Source organism: Haliaeetus leucocephalus, unplaced genomic scaffold (genome assembly GCF_000737465.1).
Source record: "Haliaeetus leucocephalus isolate CR32 unplaced genomic scaffold, Haliaeetus_leucocephalus-4.0 Scaffold566, whole genome shotgun sequence".
NCBI lineage: Eukaryota > Metazoa > Chordata > Aves > Accipitriformes > Accipitridae > Haliaeetus > Haliaeetus leucocephalus.
In genome coordinates this window covers 5,587,799-5,598,634 of record NW_010973002.1, presented here as the reverse complement: position 1 = coordinate 5,598,634, position 10,836 = coordinate 5,587,799, and the positions used below count along the sequence as shown (strand labels likewise).

The following is a 10,836-nucleotide window of genomic DNA, read 5'->3' as shown; positions in this document are numbered from 1 at the left end:
GTGTGGTTGTGTAGTGCAAGCACAATAAAGGGAAGTCATTTATTTGTAACATACTGCTGGTAAACCTTCCGACTTGGATCACAGTTTTGCAATGGGGTTGGAGAAATGCAAGTGGCAGCTCATGTAGATCAGACTGCAAGACTAGGATGTGCTTGGTGCATACTTCCTAGGCAAAGGGAAAGTAGTTAAGGGGTAATAAGCTAGTCATGAGTCAGTATGGAAGCTGAAAACCTGGCTAGTGGCTGATACACATGGTAAGAGCTTTTTTTTCCTTTTGTTCAGTCTCGTTCCCAGTCCATCTTTATCACTAAGTACATTTTAATATAGTAAAAAAACTTCCTCGCTTGCCATAGAAAACAAATAATCTTTTGTTGAGTTACGTATTTTGGTTTTTAACTTCCCAGAAGTCAGGAAAATTTTTCCAGGAAGTATATCAGTAATAAGTCCTACCATAATAGGGACTTTGTAGGAGCTGTTAGTTGCTGTGTCTAAGAACTTTTGAAATTAGAAATGTGTTTTTTCCTAGTATGGAAGCTATAGAATTTTCTGTAGGAATTTTAAAATTCATTGAGTACTTCATACATAGGCATGTTTTTGAGTCCTGTATAAGGATTTGCTCTTGAAAATCTGAGTTATTCTTAGGTCAGGTGGAGAAGTTTTGTACAGAGGTTGCTTGCAGTTACTGCAGACTCATAGTAGCAGACAAAGATTATTGCTTTTAGTCGGCCTCTAAGAAGGATGGATTACCTCTCGTGAGAATTAGAATTGAGGGCAGACAGGTCAGACAAAGAAAATGCTAGACACAGTCTGGGACAGAGAGGTTGGTCAGGGACACAGGAAGGAAGCATCTCCTGTGATGTCTTGAATCCCGCGTTACACCCTTCTACAACTCGTTCAACTACTGCAGGCAGAACAATTAAATATGGCTTTGGGGCGGTACTTCATTGTAATAACCGCTATTTCATGTGTTTTCCTTAAATGTGTTTTCTTTTCATGCAGAAAAAGAAGTCTAAGCAGTTCAAGAGTTTGTAATTTGCAAGCTTAAGTGATCCTTTCATTTTAGGTCTTGTTTCCATAAGTCCTCTACTTCTCTAGAAATGTTTTTAAGAGGGAAAATTCATTCAGTGCATTCAAGTTATACATTAGTCATTTTTCTTCTGATAAGGCACAGGGGTGAAATCTTAGGAATGTGTTACTGAGTATTAACATATACAGGCCTCGTCATTTATTCTCACTACCATTTCATGCCTCGAGTGATAGAAAATTAGAAAAACGAAGTATGTTATTTGTTTTAAATACTCAAGGACTAGTAAGCCCTTTAGAAAGAAGAGGGGATGGTGAGTTTCTTTTCAATCTACAACCTTCTCTGTATGCACCAACATTGATAGGAGTTTGGTTAGGGTCTTGTTGCTGGTTTTGTCCCATGTCTCTGCACCTCTCTGAGGGTGCTCCTGAAGCCTGTGCTGTTAAGTCTCTGACTTAGGTGTGCTTTGACTATATTAATCTTAATGCATGGTTTCCTGTGACCAAGACCTAAGGATCCCCAAACCATCAGCCAGTGCTATGGAGGAAGCTTAGTGTTGTGCTGTTGAATGCCATGTTCTGCCTGAGATGGTTTTTTTCCTACATTTTGTGGCAAAAAGAGGCCCCAGTCAGCAGGTCCCTAGGGCCGCCTGCATCCTTGGCTCTGCCCTTGAGATTCATCGATCGTCCTGTGTGTCAGTCTCAGCTCCCTTCCCAGCATAGGGAAACACCTGCTCCTCCTGTGCTTAAGTACATGGATGAGGTCTTTTGTGAGGTTTTGAGTTTAGCTATCTTGTTTTGTGGAACTTTATTAGAAGACTTTTCCTGGAATTAGAGAAAGGAAAACGTACTCATAATTTACTTTTCCAAAGGAGCCAAGGGAAGGGCTTCATATTTTCAGTTGGTTTATTCCTGTTAAAATGTTGATTTGTGTATGCTGAAAAGTGCCTTCTTCCCAGTGTGCCCTGCTATCAATATGTCAGTTTGTTTGCATTGCTGTTGTGCCTCCAAGATCCTTCGTTATGATAGTGGACTGGTTGTTTAGTGACCTACACTGCTAAATCAACTAGGCTTCAGACTGTCAGGGCTCTCCTGTGATGAAGTTGTGAGATTCTTGAACTTTCATCTGCAAGCAGTGGTCCACAGCTCCCTGAAGCCAAATGTTTCAAGCCAAAGCATTTCATGGGCAGCCTGTTTGATGCTAGGATTAGTTAGTTAGGTTCCTGGATATAGGAAGGCCTGATTCTTTCCCCATTTTCCTTTGTCTTGTCTTGTTAGTTTTAACAGTTGTTGACCTTTTCAGTCTGACCTGGCAGGTATCAGTGCAGTGTTATGGTATGAGGAGACAACACAAAAAAATCTTTTGAAGCCAAGGGGGAGCAAGATGTCCATGATGGGGAAAAGGGCACTGTCTTCCCAGTGTAGACCAAGATGTTCCCCACTTATTCAACATCCTTGTTACTTTTTTTTTTTTTTGTAATCCCAGTATAAATTACTTGGTTCCTGTTAATAACTAGTTTGGTTATTAGATTACTTGATACCTACCTTAATTAGTGTTCTCAACAGTTGGTTAATAAAGGTGCATATCAACATATTCTTAATCTGAAATATCAATTCTGTTTTTGCAGCATTGTCAAGAATAGAGGAAAAATACCACCTATTGCAGTGCCCCTCATTGAGAGTCATGTTGAATATCTGCTTTCTTTTATTTTAGATTTTTAAAAAAATAAATTTAGATTGGTGCTTCTGCTACATTTGCATTTTATCTTCCATTAGCAAAGAACATATGCCAGGTTTTCTAGTTTTGCAACTCTACAGAGTGTATCAAACTAGGCAGAGCAACATCTGAGGTAGGATGGAAATGTGTTGGTCTGTGTGGGCTTTAACAGTCAGTTCATTGACTTTGAGAATTTGTCTGTATCCATGATTGAACAGATCTACATTCTGAGATTTAGCATCACTTCTCTTCTTAAAATTAGAAATAATTAATTTTTTAATTTTCCTCGTTGTGTGATAGATGCAGTAGCTGCTCTTTGGCTACTGAAGAGCTTCTGTTTCTTTCAAAAAGACAGGAGGTGTAGCACTGAAAGGTGTATGCCTGTTTTCACTGAAAGTTAATGTATTTTGTACAATCCTTTTCTAGATCCACATTAAAGAGCCCTAGGTTAACTGGCATGTCTTTCTGAAGTCCTCAGAGAAGCCTTTCATTGTGTTTTCTCAGTCCAGAAAAAAAGAAATCCTTTAGCTGTCTCATTAGTAAACCTTTTAAATTCTTCATATCTTGCATCCTCATAGGAAGTGAGTTGTAGAAATCTGACATAATTTTATTGGCATTCTTACTCTCTTGTATGTACATATGTATGCATACGCCTACAGATATACATCCAGCAGAACCTTTATTAGGTTATCTGCAGAAGTAGGTTGCTGATATTGGCCTTTCCAGTGCATGAACAATGATGCTGTAAACAAGAAAATAGATTTCCCTATTAATAGTGTCAAATATCATTGTGCCAAGCTGACATTGATACAGCCCAAACAACTGCAAAGCGGATGTGTGCTTCTGCCGAAAGAAGCCAGACTGGCTGGCATAGTGATGTCTTATGCCCATTTGAAAAGTTGTTAAACCTATTCCAGCTAGAAATCCATAACTCCTGCAGTAATGCTTGGCTTCAGAAACTGGGTTGGGTGTGGGTGGGTGGTTGTGGTCTGATGCTGAGCCTATTCTTTTAGCATATTTGTGGTACGCTGGATTTTGAAACGTCTCTGCCAACAATGGAAATTCTGTGAATCATTTCAGAAAAGATAAACAAGCAGGTCTACTGTATTAACTATAGAACTGAATAATATGCCATTAGTAATTGTCCTGTACTCTTAACTATGCCTGAGATGTTTTTAGGTGTCACTAAGCTATAGACTTTCACACAGGTTGCCACCCTACAGGTATGAATTTCTGTTGTAGAAGCTGATGGAGGAAGTTTGATCTAGTTCAAATACCTAAAAAGTGCCTAAAGCTGAAGCTGTGAAGCTGTGCACAGGAGACTCCCGTAAGATCTCACCCTAAAATGAGCAAGCAGAATGTTTTAGATAAGCTGTTTTCTGGAAAAGTTTATGTTTCTCCATTGATGGTGAAAAGAGGCAGGGATTGCAGGATCAGACTTAGGTGTCTGTTGTCATTCATTTTAAAGTTAGGTCAAATGCACCCCATTTTTGGGTTCTGGCAGTTGACTGTTTGGTTAAGGAAAGTGGATATGGGTTTCAGCTTAGCTGATTGCCTCCTAAAATGGTCAACAGTGAAATAGGTAGTAGTCCTCACAACCAATAGCATCACTTAAATTGTTGGGGTTTGCACTGAGCTGAGCTTACCGACAGCTCTCCGTGCTTCCATTTCCAGTGCATGGGCACAAAGCGCTTCAGGAGCTGCTGCAGTGTAAACTGTACTGCCCGCAGGTGGGATTTGCTGTCTCTGTGATGGAGAGGGGTAAAATGTTATATACCTGCTCTGGTCTACATCTGGGTGAAGCGGATGTCTCTCACTCAATAACTGCTTTGAGCTTTTTGTGATGTGATTATGCTGTTAGCACATGACACTAATACTGGAAAATAGATACAAATTAGCAACAGGCTAATTACTTTTTTTTTTTTTCTTTTTTTTTTTTTTTTTTCCTAGCTTGGGTGATTTATATTGCTACTTTATTTGACTTCCTTTTGTGGCAATGTTTCTTAATTCTGAGATTCTGACCACCTGTGTATATAAACGCATTTTTGAGAACTGAGTTTTCATCTGATTGCAATTATGTTCAAAATTGCTTGTAAATATATCTTTTTGAGGAGCAAAACTATCGGGATGCATTCATAGCATTTGTAACAGCTATTGCTTGCAATGCTGTATTTATAGATAGACTCTGAATTCTTTGGGTTAGTTCGATGGACTTCAAAGTCTACTGAATCTGGATTACCAACAAAGACATACTCTTGGGTTTATGCATTTATATTTTCAGATAAGTGTTGTGTTTAGTGTCATTTCTGTCCAGATAGAGCATGGAAGCAGACTAAGAAAAGGGAAACTGAACTGTTGAAATTGAGAGAAGATGTGGTGTTTTGAGCAATTCTGTGACTGTGTCCGTGTATGGTATATCAAAAAAGAGGAAACTTTGCCATACATGATTGCTTAGCATTTCAGCTTTTTGGTTACCAAACAGAGACTGATTTCCCAGTTTGTTCTGATGTGTGAATAGTCTTGGAGTCCAATACTCTCTGACCAGCTTCTTTTAGATATTCCACACATGGAGGGTGTGATGTTTAATATCTTACTTACTTATGTGAAGATAGTTGATGTTACATGGGATTTCTGATTTAGCAGAGTGATACAAAATATACTGAAAACACAATACAAATGTAAGTTACACCTAACAAAGTAAAGCAGTTGCAATGCACAGTTCAATCACAATACCAATGTGATTCCTATTACCAGCCTCAACAATATGCTCGTCGTCACGATGCTGGGCATCCCCAGTCACTGGGAAGAAATCCGTGGGCTGAATCACAATATTCTGTACAGACTGGCTCAAAGCTTTTTGTTTTCATCACTGAAGACATCTAGTTTGAATGTTTTCCCTCATCTTAAAAGAAGCAACCTAAAGTCCTCCTACAAAATTAGTAATACAACATGCTGACCCAGGTCAGTCTTCTCCTCACCTGGCCTTACTGAATTGCCGCCCAGCTCTCAGTGCTGTTGTCGTCATACTCCCAAGTGGAGTATGCTGTCATGGGTGAGTAATGCTTGTCTTGTGTGTTTGTGGATTTAAGAGACAGCCTTTCCTGAAGTACAGAGCGAGAAGGAGCGACATGGGATACATGATGCCTATAAGTTATCTGACCTCATAGCAAAGCTTGACTTACTGGAGAAATTGGCTTTTGTTCCAGACCCTGGTCTCTGAAAGCGGCCTGTAGAGTTGGATAGGTGTGGAAAAAAAACCAAACCAAAAACCAAACCAAAAAACCCAACAAAAAAAACCCAAACAAAAAAAAAACCCAACAACGAAAAAAAAGAGGGGAGGTGTTTGAGGTGGGTGGTAGAAAGGAAAGGATGTGGTGGTGTAAAAATATAGATAGATGGGAGTGCTACATTTCTTTCTTTCATGCTCTTGTCATACTTACAGCAATTTTCAGCTTAGAAGGTTGTATTATCCTTGTGCTTATTAGCCCCTGATAGACTCTTCTTCCATGAATTCATCTAAGAGCTTTCAGGCTTCCACACAGTGGTGAAGAAATGCCTTTCTGAAGTAAGGCTGAGAGTGCTGGTATGTGAGCTGCCAAGCAGTGGGTAGGATAACAAGTGTGTGCCCCCTCTCTGCGTGTTCAATCTGTAAATGCTATTTTTCTGACTCACCTAGGATAATAGTTGATTGTGTAGGCACCCCATGCCATACACTGTTGGGTGGGTTTTGGGTTTGGTTTTTTTTCAACACTCAACTTGTGGATGTGAATCAATTTCTATTGCTATAGAATTATTTTGGCTTGGTTTGAGAGGAATTGTATCCATCACTGCCTAGAAAATAACTATTTGCAGGTTGGAGCAATCCGAGTGTTGACTACTTTTATCCCCCACGCCAGGAATTTGTTCACCAAAACTAGTGTGTTCTGTCAAAATGTTCAACCTGCTCTGAGGAGGAGAAAGCAGCTGTAAGGAACATGGGACTGGTTTTGGGATGCAGAGTGGTACAAGTCAGTTATGGACTCGTTTTTGATCCAAGTGAATGCTGCTAACAGCATAATCAGTGTTCACTGGTATGTTTGGAATAGTTGACATGGTGCAAAGCGTTGTGCATTTCCACTGCTTGCTTTTTGTGCCACCTCTTTTTAGCCAGAAATGTCACAATTCAGGTATCTAGAAGCTGCTTCACTGTCCTGCAGGTAAAAAGCCATGTCTTAGCTTGGTGAACTCCTTTCCCTTGCACATGATTTGAAGAAATAATTAGGGAGTTCTAAGCTAAAACTTGCTTTACTGCTTACAGCAGTTGTCGTTTTATTAAAGCCAAGGCCTTCACCACTTGCAAGTGTGTAGGAGGTGCTGGCTATTAATACATCCCTCCTCCGATTACTGTTTTTAGTTCATGAAATAATAAACTGTTAGCAACTGGGAGGCATTGCTTTCTGGAGAATGCACACTTTGTATTTATTTTTTTTAATTTTAAGCTTAGCCCTTGTAATTTTGAGGACAATTTATGGATTTTTAAATGCTGCAGTGCTGTGTCCTGGAGGCACTGGTGATCTCCTGTGCTTTTGCTGCTGCTCAGAACTTTGAGGTAGCTAGAAAAATGGAAGTGGCACATCTTCTGATTTTATTATTTGAGTTGTATGAGTAGGGTCAACACTGAGCAGAGGAGTGGTACTCTACACAGGAAAGCTGCTCTTTCTGCATTGGCCTTCATTACTGAGCTGTTCTTGTGTTGTCCTGTGCCTGACAGACTTAATTGCTGGGAATGAAGCTTCTGGTAATTTTTTTAGCACATTTTCTTCCAAATACTTGCATTTATTGGTTTATTGAAGACCTGGTTCAGGGGGACCTTATAAAGTAACTCCATTAATGATTTCTTCCAAGCGTACTGTGAACAGTGTCTAGTACAACAGTCTGCCAAACATTAATGAAGGATTGAACTAAATTGCAGCAGTACCTTTATAATCAAGTTTTTGCTGAATTTCGGCTACACCATTTTTCCTTTAGCAACATCATCTCTTACAGCAATTGCTGAGGTGGTTATATTTTTCAGGATAAACAGTGCATCCAGTGTCCCTCCAAATTCAAGAACCCTGTTCTAACATCTGCACAGTCCATTGAAAGTGGCGTTGTACAAGTAAAAAACCTTGTTAGCTTTGGAAGAGTGCTTTTTTCTAAGTTCACCCAACCCTGATCTCTACCAATCCTTTTTATCCCCTTCTTTTTCTAAGAGATTTTCCTGCTGGCAAGGCATGCAATCTTGGAGTTGGATGACTTGCCATCACCTTAAAATAAATGTTAATTGGGTATGAACTGATCTGTAGCAATACACCGTCTCCATTATCTCAGGGTACTCCAGTGAGGGGCACAGCAGCCTAAGAGAGCTTTCAACAGTCTGAGAAAAGCTCCTACTAATACCTTGTCCTTGAAGAATTACATCTAATTCTTCCTCTTAGTTGCTGAAAGAAACCTTGTTACTGAAAGATAAGTTTTGTGTGTGTCAACCCAAGTGTACGATTTCATTTTCTTGACTTGTATTTTCACCTGTTAATGATTAAGAATTCTTTTCTCAGGTTTTTTTTTTCACTGACTGTGCCATGACTCATGCGTTTTTCATATGGTTGCTGATTATGAGACAGAGAGGTCTGTTGCCTTGGTGGTTCAATTTACAGTTTTCTTGACCTTGTGAAGTGCATCTGGAGTGCTTTGGTCATGGAAGGTTTCTGTCTTTCTTTTACCTTGTTATTCAGCTGAGCTGCTTCTGCAGAAGTTCTTGGTTAGTGACCTAAGAAATACCCGCTCTCCTGAAATACGTACAGTGATTTAGATCTCTAATTCAGTGTGTGATTGTATATTAATTGGTGGCAGTGGGGTTTTTTTGACTATTTTTCAAGAAATGTCTTCATATTTAGCAGTTAGGTGATGAGATTTATGGTGCAAATTTTGGTGAGTTTGTCTTCTCATTTTTTTCTGGGCTTACTTATTTCTCAGCTGGATAACTACTCACAGGTTTTATGCACAATTCTTGGCTCGAGAATCTTGCATGAGCACAATTTTTTAATTTTTTTATTTAATGTGTGGTAAGTTTCATTCTCTTGTGGTATTTGTTTGTACTTGCTGCAGAATGACACCAATTCCACTTGCTTTGTCTGTCCCACTAGGCATACTAATAAAGGACAAGTACTTTTATTGGAGTGGACACTTACTCCTTACTGTGGAAAAACACTGTCCTGTGATTAAAAAAAAAAAAAAAAAAGAAGATTAAGTGCCTTAAGAGCTTCTGGAAGGCTCTTTTGGGAAAGACAGGGCATTCAGTGCGTGTCGAAAACCTGCTACAACACTATCTTAAGGTACTACACATGGTAGCCAGTGGTGACTAGGGCATGCTTCCAAGTATGAAATCAGAGGTCAGTATCTAGTTGCTTCGTGTACTGTAATGCCATAAGCAAAATTAATCCATAACAGAAGATGTATTTTTCAGCAATAAACACATGGATTAGCAGTATCCTTTTTTCATGTAAATATTAAAACATGCATTTGATTGTATTTACCCTGTGCATCGTTATGTGACTGCTTAGTCCTTGCATGTTGCCATTGAGGTCATTTGTGCGATAAAATCAGTGAGGGGATTTTAACGTGGCAAGAACCTGGCTCTGGCTTTACTGTTTGTAATGAATGGGACTTTTGGGATAAAGGTTTCATAAACATTGTAACTCTGCTTGTGGCTTCTATGGGCAAAATAGAAGGATAAACCTGGCTGCCAGTGCTGCTCTTCCTGCTGATTTGTACCATGGTTGAAGTTACAGACCTCCAGGTTATTAGTCACTTCTTAAAAAAACCTATGTTTTAGGAACAAAGGGCAAGCGTCGGAAAATGGTGATGAAATAGCACAAGTCAGCCTACATAAAGAAAACCTGGCATGTCTCACTAAGTGTAGGGGCTTGGTCTTGCCGACTCCCCAGATGTGCAATGAAGGAGAAAGGAAAAGCAGCTTCTTAGCACCTCTCTGGTCCCCATCCTCAGCACTTGGCACCCTGGGAAGCAGCAAACAGAGCTTATTTCCTTATTTTTCAACAGTACCAAAGTGAGCTTTAGCAGGAGGTAGGGAGCGTTGCTGCTGCTCTTCATGTTGCAGGCTGGCCATCATACTGCCTCAGTATAAATATAAGTAAATAAAGCGCTTTTCCTTCACACTGACCGAACCTGGGACACGTTGGCAGCCAAGGTGGATTTCATAGCCTTATGAAGGTGCGAAAACTGTGTTAAAGCAGAAGGCGTTTCACAGCAGTCGCGGCAGTGAACGCTGCAGCAACGGTGCGGGCTGCATGACCAATGTGCATTGCGGTCACTCGCCCCTTGCAGCGTCCAGGCGTTGGGAAGTGCCTGTGGAAAAGGAGGAGCTGCCAGAGTCCCCACAGGGTGGGGGTGGAAAGTGGGAAGCCTGATGACGATTTGGTGAGAACCAGCGGCTGCATTGCATCCGCTCTGTCCTGTTGTCCCCTTACATCGTTCTGTTCCTCTGTACTGGTAATGATTTATGAGTTTTCCACCTACAGATTTTGTTAGCTCATAATCTAGCTGCCTGCTGCCTTCCTGGGGAGTGGAGACAGCTGCTGGCTGTGTGCTGACATGTTTCCTCTCCAGCAGAAGTGCAGGGGCAGCTCTTCCTCCATGCTGCTCAAGTTTGGTAATTTGCTTTTAACATAACTCCTTGGCTTGCTGCTGAAAGAAGAGGAAAACCCTCTTTAGGTTTTCATCCTAAGCCTAGAACTGTAACAGTGAGAGGATGAAAATGCCTAGTAACATTGCTGGGTGAAAAAGACCCAATAAAGCCTTTTAACGTCCTGGATATTCCACTTCTTGTGGGGAAAAAAAGATCGACCTTGATATTTGAGTTGGGTTTTTTTCCTTCATAGAAACTCTCCCTATCTATGCTTTTATTTTAATTGACTTTGTGATGAGTGCTCCTGTCTTGCATGATGTCTGAGCAAAGGAATGAGATGGAAATAATTCCTGCCAAGCATCTGTTTGTGTGAAAGCTGGTGGTGCTGTGTTGGTGCTGCTCTGGCAGCTCTCTCCAGCACCCTGTCAATCAA

The 10,836-nt window shown here is 40.4% G+C and overlaps 1 protein-coding gene across 1 annotated transcript in view; it reads left to right on the top strand.

Moving 5' to 3' along the window:
- The first annotated feature begins 3,958 nt into the window (after nt 1-3,958).
- The window catches only part of BZW2 (basic leucine zipper and W2 domains 2), a 48,371-nt gene continuing 41,493 nt past the window's right edge, over nt 3,959-10,836 (top strand). The window contains exon 1 of the mRNA XM_010577634.1: nt 3,959-3,963. The gene's annotated coding sequence lies outside the window, so the exon portion shown is untranslated. The remainder of the gene's footprint in view (nt 3,964-10,836) is intronic.